The sequence below is a fragment of the Pseudophryne corroboree genome, chromosome 2 (genome assembly GCF_028390025.1).
Source record: "Pseudophryne corroboree isolate aPseCor3 chromosome 2, aPseCor3.hap2, whole genome shotgun sequence".
Taxonomy (NCBI): domain Eukaryota; kingdom Metazoa; phylum Chordata; class Amphibia; order Anura; family Myobatrachidae; genus Pseudophryne; species Pseudophryne corroboree.
The window spans coordinates 608,401,774-608,414,142 of record NC_086445.1 but is presented as its reverse complement, the minus strand read 5'-3'; the positions used below and the strand labels follow the sequence as shown (position 1 = coordinate 608,414,142).

The 12,369-nt window shown below is 47.8% G+C and overlaps 1 long non-coding RNA gene across 1 annotated transcript in view; it reads right to left on the bottom strand.

Moving 5' to 3' along the window:
- The window catches only part of LOC135051011 (uncharacterized), a 29,103-nt gene extending 21,939 nt beyond the window's left edge, over window positions 1-7,164 (bottom strand). Inside the window, exon 1 of the long non-coding RNA XR_010241990.1 lies at window positions 6,711-7,164. This is a non-coding gene — a long non-coding RNA (uncharacterized LOC135051011). The remainder of the gene's footprint in view (window positions 1-6,710) is intronic.
- Between the last annotated feature and the right edge of the window lie 5,205 nt (window positions 7,165-12,369).

Genomic DNA, 12,369 nt, shown 5'->3' with positions numbered 1-12,369 from the left:
TGTTGGCGCTGGGGAGGAAATTGACCAGGAGGATTCTGATGGTGAGGTGGTTTGTTTAAGTCAGGCACCCGGGGAGACACCTGTTGTCCGTGGGAGGAATAGGGCCATTGACATGCCTGGTGAAAATACCAAAAAAATCAGCTCTTCGGTGTGGAAGTATTTCAACAGAAATGCGGACAACATTTGTCAAGCCGTGTATTGCCTTTGTCAAGCTGTAATAAGTAGGGGTAAGGACATTAACCACCTCGGAACATCCTCCCTTATACGTCACCTGCAGCGCATTCATCATAAGTCAGTGACAAGTTCAAAAACTTTGGGCGACAGCGGAAGCAGTCCACTGACCAGTAAATCCCTTCCTCTTGTAACCAAGCTCACGCAAACCACCCCACCAACTCCCTCAGTGTCAATTTCCTCCTTCCCCAGGAATGCCAATAGTCCTGCAGGCCATGTCACTGGCAATTCTGACGAGTCCTCTCCTGCCTGGGATTCCTCCGATGCATCCTTGCGTGTAACGCCTACTGCTGCTGGCGCTGCTGTTGTTGCTGCTGGGAGTCGATGGTCATCCCAGAGGGGAAGTCGTACTCGTAAGACCACTTTTACTACTTCCACCAAGCAATTGACTGTCCAACAGTCCTTTGCGAGGAAGATGAAATATCACAGCACTCATCCTGCTGCAAAGCGGATAACTGAGGCCTTGGCATCCTGGGCGGTGAGAAACGTGGTTCCGGTATCCATCATTACTGCAGAGGCAACTAGAGACTTGTTGGAGGTACTGTGTCCCCGGTACCAAATACCATCTAGGTTCCATTTCTCTAGGCAGGCGATGCCGAAAATGTACACAGACCTCAGAAAAAGACTCACCAGTGTCCTAAAAAATGCAGTTGTACCCAATGTCCACTTAACCACGGACATGTGGAAAAGTGGAGCAGGGCAGGCTCAGGACTATGACTGTGACAGCCCACTGGGTAGATGTATGGACTCCCGCCGCAAGTACAGCAGCGGCGGCACCAGTAGCAGCATCTCGCAAACGCAAACTCTTTCCTAGGCAGGCTACGCTTTGTATCACCGCTTTCCAGAATACGCACACAGCTAAAAACCTCTTACGGCAACTGAGGAAGATCATCGCAGAATGGCTTACCCCAATTGGACTCTCCTGTGGATTTGTAGCATCGGACAACGCCAGCAATATTGTGTGTGCATTAAATATGGGCAAATTCCAGCACGTCCCATGTTTTGCACATACCTTGAATTTGGTGGTGCAGAATTATTTAAAAAACGAGAGGGGCGTGCAAGAGATGCTGTTGGTGGCCAGAAGAATTGCGGGACACTTTCGGCGTACAGGCACCACGTACAGAAGACTGGAGCACCACCAAAAACGCCTGAACCTGCCCTGCCATCATCTGAAGCAAGAAGTGGTAACGAGGTGGAATTCAACCCTCTATATGCTTCAGAGGTTGGAGGAGCAGCAAAAGGCCATTCAAGCCTATACAATTGAGCACGATATAGGAGGTGGAATGCACCTGTCTCAAACGCAGTGGAGAATGATTTCAACGTTGTGCAAGGTTCTGCAACCTTTTGAACTTGCCACACGTGAAGTCAGTTCAGACACTGCCAGCCTGAGTCAGGTCATTCCCCTCATCAGGCTTTTGCAGAAGAAGCTGAAGACATTGAAGGAGGAGCTAACACAGAGCGATTCCGCTAGGCATGTGGGACTTGTGGATGGAGCCCTTAATTCGCTTAACAAGGATTCACGGGTGGTCAATCTGTTGAAATCAGAGCACTACATTTTGGCCACCGTGCTCGATCCTAGATTTAAAACCTACCTTGGATCTCTCTTTCCGGCAGACACAAGTCTGCTGGGGTTCAAAGAACTGCTGGTGACAAAATTGTCAAGTCAAGCGGAACGCGACCTGTCAACATCTCCTCCTTCACATTCTCCCGCAACTGTGGGTGCGAGGAAAAGGCTCAGAATTCCGAGCCCACCCGCTGGCGGTGATGCAGGGCAGTCTGGAGCGACTGCTGATGCTGACATCAGGTCCGGACTGAAGGACCTGACAACGATTACGGACATGTCGTCTACTGTCACTGCATATGATTCTCTCCCCATTGAAAGAATGGTGGAGGATTATATGAGTGACCGCATCCAAGTAGGCACGTCAGACAGTCCGTACTTATACTGGCAGGAAAAAGAGGCAATTTGGAGGCCCTTGCACAAACTGGCTTTATTCTACCTAAGTTGCGCTCCCACAAGTGTGTACTCCGAAAGAGTGTTTAGTGCCGCCGCTCACCTTGTCAGCAATCGGCGTACGAGGTTACATCCAGAAAATGTGGAGAAGATGATGTTCATTAAAATGAATTATAATCAATTCCTCCGTGGAGACATTGACCAGCAGCAATTGCCTCCACAAAGTACACAGGGAGCTGAGATGGTGGATTCCAGTGGGGACGAATTGATAATCTGTGAGGAGGGGGATGTACACGGTGATATATCGGAGGATGATGATGAGGTGGACATCTTGCCTCTGTAGAGCCAGTTTGTGCAAGGAGAGATTAATTGCTTCTTTTTTGGTGGGGGTCCAAACCAACCCGTCATTTCAGTCACAGTCGTGTGGCAGACCCTGTCACTGAAATGATGGGTTGGTTAAAGTGTGCATGTCCTGTTTATACAACATAAGGGTGGGTGGGAGGGCCCAAGGACAATTCCATCTTGCACCTCTTTTTTCTTTCATTTTTCTTTGCGTCATGTGCTGTGTTTGGGGGGTGTTTTTTGGAAGGGCCATCCTGCGTCACACTGCAGTGCCACTCCTAGATGGGCCAGGTGTTTGTGTCGGCCACTAGGGTCGCTTAGCTTACTCACACAGCTACCTCATTGCGCCTCTTTTTTTCTTCTTTGCGTCATGTGCTGCTGTTTGGGGAGTGTTTTTTGGAAGGGCCATCCTGCGTGACACTGCAGAGCCACTCCTAGATGGGCCAGGTGTTTGTGTCGGCCACTAGGGTCGCTTAGCTTACTCACACAGCTACCTCATTGCGCCTCTTTTTTTTCTTTGCGTCATGTGCTGTTTGGGGAGTGTTTTTTGGAAGGGCCATCCTGCGTGACACTGCAGTGCCACTCCTAGATGGGCCAGGTGTTTGTGTCGGCCACTAGGGTCGCTTAGCTTACTCACACAGCTACCTCATTGCGCCTCTTTTTTTCTTTGCGTCATGTGCTGTTCGGGGAGTGTTTTTTGGAAGGGCCATCCTGCGTGACACTGCAGTGCCACTCCTAGATGGGCCAGGTGTTTGTGTCGGCCACTAGGGTCGCTTAGCTTACTCACACAGCTACCTCATTGCGCCTCTTTTTTTCTTTGCGTCATGTGCTGTTTGGGGAGTGTTTTTTGGAAGGGCCATCCTGCGTGACACTGCAGTGCCACTCCTAGATGGGCCAGGTGTTTGTGTCGGCCACTGGGATCGCTTAGCTTACTCACACAGCTACCTCATTGCGCCTCTTTTTTTCTTTGCGTCATGTGCTGTTTGGGGAGTGTTTTTTGGAAGGGCCATCCTGCGTGACACTGCAGTGCCACTCCTAGATGGGCCAGGTGTTTGTGTCGGCCACTTGGGTCGCTTAGCTTAGCCATCCAGCGACCTCGGTGCAAATTTTAGGACTAAAAATAATATTGTGAGGTGTGAGGTGTTCAGAATAGACTGAAAATGAGTGGAAATTATGGTTATTGAGGTTAATAATACTTTGGGATCAAAATGAACCCCAAATTCTATGATTTAAGCTGTTTTTTAGTGTTTTTTGAAAAAAACACCCGAATCCAAAACACACCCGAATCCGACAAAAAAATTTCGGTGAGGTTTTGCCAAAACGCGTTCGAACCGAAAGCACGGCCGCGGAACCGAACCCAAAACCAAAACACAAAACCCGAAAAATTTCAGGCGCTCATCTCTACTATATAACTCTCAGTGTGTGGGTTCGTCCTACTTCCATTCCCCTCCTCTTATCATGTCACTGCTCCTGTCACTTACAGCCCTGTCCTGCCTGACATATCACGCATCTCCTTATTTACTCTGTGCTGCTGGGGACCCTGTTTCTCCCACTATATGACTCTCAGCGTGTGGCTTCCTGCTACCTCCATTCTCCTCCTCACATCATGTCACTGCCCTTGTCACATGAAGCCCTGTCGTCACTGACATATCATGCATGTCCTGATATAGTCTGTGCTGCTGGCCCACCCCTAGGGGATCTAGAGGTGTGTTCCCCCCACAGTGTTTGTTCCCAGCTTGTAAGTCATATGTGTAGCAAGTTTGGTGTAAATTGCACCAGGCATTCCAGAGTTATGCTGTCTGCTGAAATACTTTGTGCTGCTGCCTTACCCCGAGGAGTGCTATGGGTATCTTACCCCACACAGTGTTTGTTCTCTGATTGTAAGTCATATGTGTAGCAACAAGTTTGATGCAAATTGGTCCAGGCATTCCGGAGTTATGCTGTTTCCGGAAATACTCAATGTACAACGCCTAGGGGTGCTAGGGGTGTCTTACCCCCACAATGTTTGTTCCCAGATTGTAAGTCATATGTGTACCAAGTTTGGTATAATTTGCTCTAGCCATTCCAGTGTTAAGCTGTCTACTGAAATACTCTGTGCTGCTGCCACAACCCTAGGGGTGCTAGGGGTGTTATACCACCACATTGTTTGTTCCCAGATTGTAAGTCATATGTGTACCAAGTGTGGTGTCAAATGGTCCAGGCATTCTGGAGTTATGCTGTCTCCTGATATACTCTGTGCTGCTGTCCCACCACCTGACTAAACTAATGGGCGCCCAAACGGGTCTCTTTACGTGCATTTCGGCTTGCTACCTCCAGGGGCAGCGAGCTGAAATTAACTTATAGAGCCCATCGACAGTAACATTAGAATAATGCCGGCGGGCACGATCGCGGCCGGGTGGGAGGAGAACACATTTGAATCCGGCCCATAGTCTCTTATTTCGTAATTTTTTTTCGTTTGAGTGGATGTTTACTGAGTGACCTTTCTTTTTGTTTGCATACTCAGCACATACTACACGTACCACACATATAAAAAACCCTGAGATTTCATATTACTCCAAGAGGTGGGTATTGAGGTAACACTCCGTACTACATTATCTTGGGGATGTTTATCCACTTGGTCTCTCAGCAAAGGATCATTAATAAGAGTATTCCAATGTTTGTTAATTATACCATATATCTGTTTTTACTGATCATTATATTGTGTTATAAATGGGTTCTCAAAACTCTGGGTTTAGGTTTATTTTCCTTATTTTTGTAAATCATTTCCATTCTGTCCTGATTGCCATCTTTCATTCTTGCACTCTCAACAATCTGAGTGTCATAACCCTTACAGATAAATTGTGTTTTTAGACTTTTTGCTTGTATATTAATATTATACATGTCTGTATCCGTACAATTTTGTCTAATTCTCTGGAATTTGCTGTTTGGGATGCTCTTAAGCCAGTTATAATTGTGGTTACTTGTGTAGTCTATAAAAGAGTTACAATCTGTACTTTTTAAAAAATTCTTGATTTACAATTGGTTATTCTCCATATATACTATGGTCAGGTGAAAAAAAATCTACTGTGATATCACTATTGTGAAACGTTAGTACAATGTTCATATTAATGTTATTTAGATATTAAAAAACAAACATATAGATATCCCTAGCGCTTGAAGGCCACCAAACTTGAGCAACAATTAGATTAATAATCTAGCAGCTCCCAACTTGAATATACTGTGACATCAAAGATAAAATAACTAGAAAATAAGGCAATAAAAAATATCATAGTAACATCTGATAACACCTTAACCCCTTTCCTCCAGGATTTATTTCATCTGAAGCAAATGCTTAAAATCCAGTAGGGTGTATTTAGGGAGGCCAATCCCGGGATCTGGATTGGTGGGATCCTGGGATTTAGGCCCCAAAACGGGCGGGATTCAATCCCGGGATTGGAGCTTCCAATCCTGGGGATTGAGGGATCAGCATTGAGCGTCCTCAGGACGCTCAGACGTTGCCTGACTTCCTCCTCCCGGCACACCAGTGCAGCGTGATGTGCAGTGAGAGGTCACGCTGCGCCGTCACACACGCCGCCGGGAGAAAGAAGCTGATTCCCCCCCCGGTGTATGGTGAGTTGTGTGTGCAGGGCAGGAAGGGCGGGGTGAGGGGGCGGCCACAGAGGGAAAAGCCAATCTTGGGTATCCCGGGAATCCCAGGATTGACAATTTTTTAGTCCCGATACCTGGGATTGAATAAATGGCACGGAAGTGGTCTCCCTAAGTGTAATATAAAGAATTCAGCCATCAGCCAATGGGGGTAATTCCAAGTTGATCGCAGCAGGAACCTTTTTAGCAGTTGGGCAAAACCATGTGCACTGCAGGGGAGGCAGATATAACATGTGCAGAGAGATAGATTTGGGTGTGGTGAGTTCAATCTGCAATCTAAATTGCAGTGTAAAAATAAAGCAGCCAGTATTTACCCTGCACGGAAACAAAATAGCCCACCCAAATCTAACTCTCTCTGCAAATGTTATATCTGCCCCCCCTGCAGTGCACATGGTTTTGCCCAACTGCTAAAAATTTTCCTGCTGCGATCAACTTGGAATTACCCCCAATGTCCCTTAATGGTTAAATAGCACTTGTAATTAGAAAGTAATCAGCTAAATAATCAGTGGAGCCTGTAATCTCATTGAAGCATGCTCACCTCCAATATTATGAATGGGCAGTATGAACGGAGTGGCAGAGGGAGGATGCTGTGTTTTGTCCAGTTGTAGCTACAGTGTTACACTCCACCTCTGTCCAATAACTTCTCCTGATAGACTGCCCTGTTTGTTGTTAACCACAGCGGGTGTGTGAATAAAGTGGCCAAGGTTACCTCTCTGTTTTACCTTGCACAACCTTCTGCAGCTATTGGTGTTTTAGGATGCCCGCAAAGTGCTTTTCCAGCCATCAGATGTGGAGGGAGTGGGGGCAGATAGCTCCATTTTTCATATGTGCTGGCCGGCGTGTATTGCTAATGGCTCCAAGTTAGCTGCTGCTGGATAAAATGTAAATCAATAAATGCTGGAGAAGGAGTTCAGGGTTCGGATAAGTCTCCTTACGTGTTTCTCCGCGAATACAATGTAGCGGTTTTGTCAGAGGATGTCAGTGGTATCAACTTGATCACCTTATAAACCGAACTGGACCAAATGGTTATTAATTGGATATTCAATGCATCTGTGTAATTTCATGCTGTTCTTATGGACAAGCCATTTGTTGCAAACAAGCAGTATGTAATCAAACTAAAACACATGAAAGTAATTATAATTATAAGGTTGGTGGCTTCATTACAATCTTACTATTAGTATGAAACAGATTACAATGGTTACAATTTTATTATTTGCATTCAAATATATAGTCCCACAACAGTTTATATCGTTACATCCCTAAGAGATATAATAAAGTGGAAACTTAGGGGGTCATTCCGAGTTGATCGCTCGCTAGCAACTTTTTGCAGTGCTGCGATCAGGTTAAATCTCGGCAAAACTGCACATGCGTATGCACCGTAATGCACAGGCGCGTTGTACGGATACAAAGATGATCGGTGCTGGGTGATGGATTTAACAAAGAATCCATCAGCACAGCCGATTGCAAGGTGATTGACAGAAAGAGGGCGTTTGTGGGTGTCAACTGACCATTTTCTGTTAGCGTTTGGAAAAACGCAGGCGTGTCCAAGCGTTTGCAGGGCGGATGTCTGACGTCAATTACGGGACCAAAAAGACTGAAGTGATCGCAGCGGCTGAGTAAGGCCAGAGCTACTCAGAAACTACAAAAAACGTTTTTGTGCCGTCGGCTGCAAAAGCGTTTGCACACTTGCAAAGCGAAAATAAACTACCCCATAGGCGGTGACTATCTGATCGCAGCACAGAAAAAATTGCTAGCGAGCGATCAGCTCGGAATTACCTCCTTAGTGCCTAATTCAGAGTTTATAATAGCAGCAAATGTGTTAGCACAGTGGTCAGGGAACAGGGGTAAATTACCCCAAATGGGGTAAAAATTAAATTCCTGGGGGTAATGGATTGTTGCGCTGCCGAGACACAGCACCATCCAGCACCGGTCGGCTCGCGATGTGACATGCTGACATCACACTGCACTCCCTCCTGCCCACCCGGCGCTGTGCTCCTGGCTGCAGTGTGACGTGCTGACATCACACCGTGCTCCCTCATGCCCGCCCATCCTGCACTGTTCTGTCCTCACGCCCACGGTCCGCCAACCCACACACAGAACTTGAAGTGTTCTGTGGCTGACTGCTGACAGAGTTCCGCAGGATCAGACAGTGGCCCACATAACAGTGGGAAATTCCCACTGACATTACTGAGGTGAGGATGTGACCATCTGTCTTCTAAAAGTCATGTCCCCCCCTTCCCCCCTCATCCATCTTTCTTACATTTATTCTTGTGCATATCTGGCAATATGGGGGCATGTCTGGCACTGTGGGGGCATATGTGTATCTGGCACTGTGGGGGCATATCTGGCACTGTAGAGCATATCTGGCACTGTGGGGGCATTTGTGAATCTGGCACCGTGGGGCATTTGTGCATCTGGCACTGTGGGGCATTTGTGCATCTGGCACTGTAGGCGCATATCTGACATGGTGGGGGCGTATCTGGCACTGTGGGGGCATATGTGTATCTGGCACTATTGAGGTCACATGTGTATCTGGCCCCCCATATGTGTATCACGCCCCCATTTTCATTGGCCACACCCCATGTGTCATTTGGCCACACCCACTTTTTGGTGCCCACACACAGTACCTGTAAGACATTTTTTCTACTTGCACCACTGGTCTGGGGAGGACCATCTCTCTCACATTGTGCACATCGCGGCTCCGTACACACATGCCAAGATGAGCGATGTCACAAGTGTGATTGCTCATATTGAGCTGCATGCATGGTCAACCTGCAACCTGCTATTAATGAGCGTGGGTGCGCGCTTCGTCCATCGTTCGGTGCATACACACTAGACGACTTGAACGATATATCCTTCAAAATCATTGCTATCAAGCATATCTTCAGTAAAAATCATCTAGTGTGCGTGCTGCTTTAGTTTCATCTAGGAAAGCAATTGACATAAAGTAGGTTTCATTATGTGTGGTAGCACTGGGACGCATGAGAAGGGAATACATACTGTGTGATATACCGGTTGTGTATCCTGGCAGAAAGCGCAGTGAGTCCCCTCGCGGGCTCGCTTCCTTCGCCACTCATTAGGCGCGATGGCGAGCTTTGATCACCACAGATTATATTCACACTCAGGTGGTGGCATGGACCCACCACCCAAGTGGGAATACGGGGCTGTCGTCGGGATTCCGTCCGCCGGCATTTAGCCGCCTGTCAGGATTCCGGTATTGGGATCCTGAATGCTGGGATTCCGACAGGTGGTATATTAACCGCACACTCGTGAGAAAACTAACATTCTGCTTGTTTATAAAGTATAAATAATACATGTTGTAATGGGTTTAATGTATAGGATGAGTGCAGAGGATCAGTGATTTTAATGTAGACACCACTCCTTTATACCTTACATATAGGAGCATTGAGAGCAGTGGATTAATACTGGGTGAAGGTGTATTGGAGCATGGGTAGGCACTCCAGAGGTTAAGAGTGGCACTGCAGTACTGAATAAGGCTCTATTATGTGCATAAGACATGAGGGCAATCAAATACCAATGACTATCTTGTTTTCTAAGGAAAAGAATCTGCTAAATGTGAATACCATGATGACAAACTTGGTTTAACAGGTTTATTCTAGATATTATAGTCTCACAAGATATGAGTGTAGGCAGGGCCAGATTAAAGGACGGGTGGCAAGGGCAATCGTCCGGGGTCCCCACACAGTCACCACAGTTATGGAGTGCTGATCAGCATTTTGCTGCCTGCACTCCGGTTCTCCTCAGTGGCTCAGCTGTTCCGTGAACAGTGGCTGCCGCACAGCTGACTGCCCTGTGTCTGGAGATGTCATTGCCGAATCCCACTGTCCCAGCTTCATTGCTGTCCTGCTCCCTCCCTGGCCTGCCCCTGCCACTAGGTTCCAGTGCCAGATTAAGGTCCACAAGGGCCTTGAGCTGAAATTATTGAAGGGCCTATTGTGTGCAACCACAGCGGTGTGACCAGTGCTGCGGTGGTGTGACTTGTGATGTGTGGGTGTGTCCTGTGCTGTGGGGGTGTGACCTGTGCTGTGGGGCGGCATCCAGGGGAGTAAAGTCATTCCAGTGGCATGTTAGAATTTGGAGCTTAATGTGGTCCGTATGTGCCTAAAGTATGCATATATGTGCTCCTCTATGTCTTTGTATGCCAATGTTTGTTTGTGCTCCTCTATGTCTTTATGTGCCTCCTCTATGGGGTCTATTCAATTGAAGTTGGAACTGCTGTCTAGTCGGAAATCATGATTCGACCTATTCAATGAGGCTGCCGTTTTTAAAACTTGTCGCAAAACACATGGTGCAGCGGATTAGCTACGGTTCCACATGTTTTGTCAGATTTAGGTTTTTGGTCTGTTTTCGACAATGTCAATCTGACTTTAAAAAAAGTCGGATTGACATTGTCCAAAAATGGCCAAAACCTGTTGGATTTGGCCTCAAATTGAGCCGACATCAATTGTGTCTTTATGTGCCTGTGTCTGTATGTGCTCCTCTATGTCCATATGTGCCTGTGTCTGTATGTGCTCCACTATGTCCATATGTGCCTGTGTCTGTATGTGCTCCTCTATGTCCATATGTGCCTATGTCTGTATGTGCTCCTCTATGTCCATATGTGCCTATGTCTGTATGTGCTCCTCTATGTCCATATGTGCCTGTGTCTGTATGTGGTCCTCTATGTCCATATGTGCCTGTGTCTGTATGTGCTCCACTATGTCCATATGTGCCTGTGTCTGTATGTGCTCCTCTATGTCCATATGTGCCTGTGTCTGTATGTGCTCCTCTATGTCCATATGTGCCTGTGTCTGTATGTGCTCCCAGGGGCGGAACTGTGGGAGGCAGTGGAGTCGGCTGCCGCCGGGCTCCTGGCCACAAGGGGGCGCATCTCCTCCACTGTCTCCTGCAGCCTGAGGACTGCGCTGCTATTGCAGATGGAGGAGCTGTGTCAATGACACGGAAGCTGCCTCTTGTAGAGAGAGATGGCACTGGCTGCAGCTAGGGGGAGCTCCAGAGCACAGCTCCTCCCGGGCCCTTAGTAAGCCAGCCGAGGGAAGCTCAGAACTCTCTGCTCCTCCATGCTCTGGATGATAGCCAAAGGTAGGCACTGTGTGGGGGGTGGGGGAGAGGTGTATTTGAGGGGAAGTACTGTGTTTTGTGTGTGCTTGTTTTTAAGTGAGGTGTGTGTGTTTTTAAGGAAAGTTGTACATTCAAGTAAAAGAGGCATGTGTGTGTGTGATGTGTGTGAGAGTGGCATGTGTGTGAGAGGCATGTATGTGTATGTAAGTGGGAGGCATGTGTATGTAAGTGAGAGGCATGTGTGTGTGTGTGTGTATGTGTGTGAGAGGCATGTGTATGTAAGTGGGAGGCATGTGTATGTAAGTGAGAGGCATGTGTGTGTGTGTGAGAGGCATGTGTATGTAAGGGGCCCTACACACTCGGCGATGCGCCGCCGAGGTGCCCGACGGCCGACGAGCGACCCAGCGGCGGGGGGGCAGTGACGGGGGGAGTGAAGTTTCTTCACTCCCCCCGTCACCCGGCTCCGTAGACTTGCAGGCAAATATGGACGATCTCGTCCATATTGGCCGGCATGCACAGCCGACATGGCCCCAGCGATGAACGAGCGCGGGGTCGCGCATCGTTCATCGCTGGGGACTCCACACTGCACGATATGAACGATATCTCGTTCATTAATGAACAAGATCGTTCATATCGTGCAGTGAAATCGCTATGTGTGTAGGGCCTATAAGTGAGAGGCATGTGTATGTAAGTGAGAGGCATGTGTATGTGAGAGGCATGTGTATGTGAGAGGCATGTGTATGTGAGAGGCATGTGTATGTGAGAGGTGTGTGTAAGTGAGAGGTACGTGTGTGAGAGGTGTGTGTAAGTGAGAGGTGTATGTAAGTGAGAGGCGTGTGTGTTTAAGTGAGACGTGTGTTTAAGTGAATGAGGCGTTTGTCTTTTTTTTAATATATATCTAGTGTTCACGCTAGGTGTCTGCCCCTTTTTTAGACAGCTGAATCCCGCCCTGCCCGTTTTTGTGCGCCCTGCCGCCCCGCCGTTTGCTGCCTGCCGGACCCCGCCACGTCGCCGGATCCAGCCGTGCGCCGCCGGACCCGGTACGTACATGAGAGTCCCCCTGGGCTAAATTAACCTTGTAAGTATTTTGCAGCTGTAAACATTAATCTCAGTGC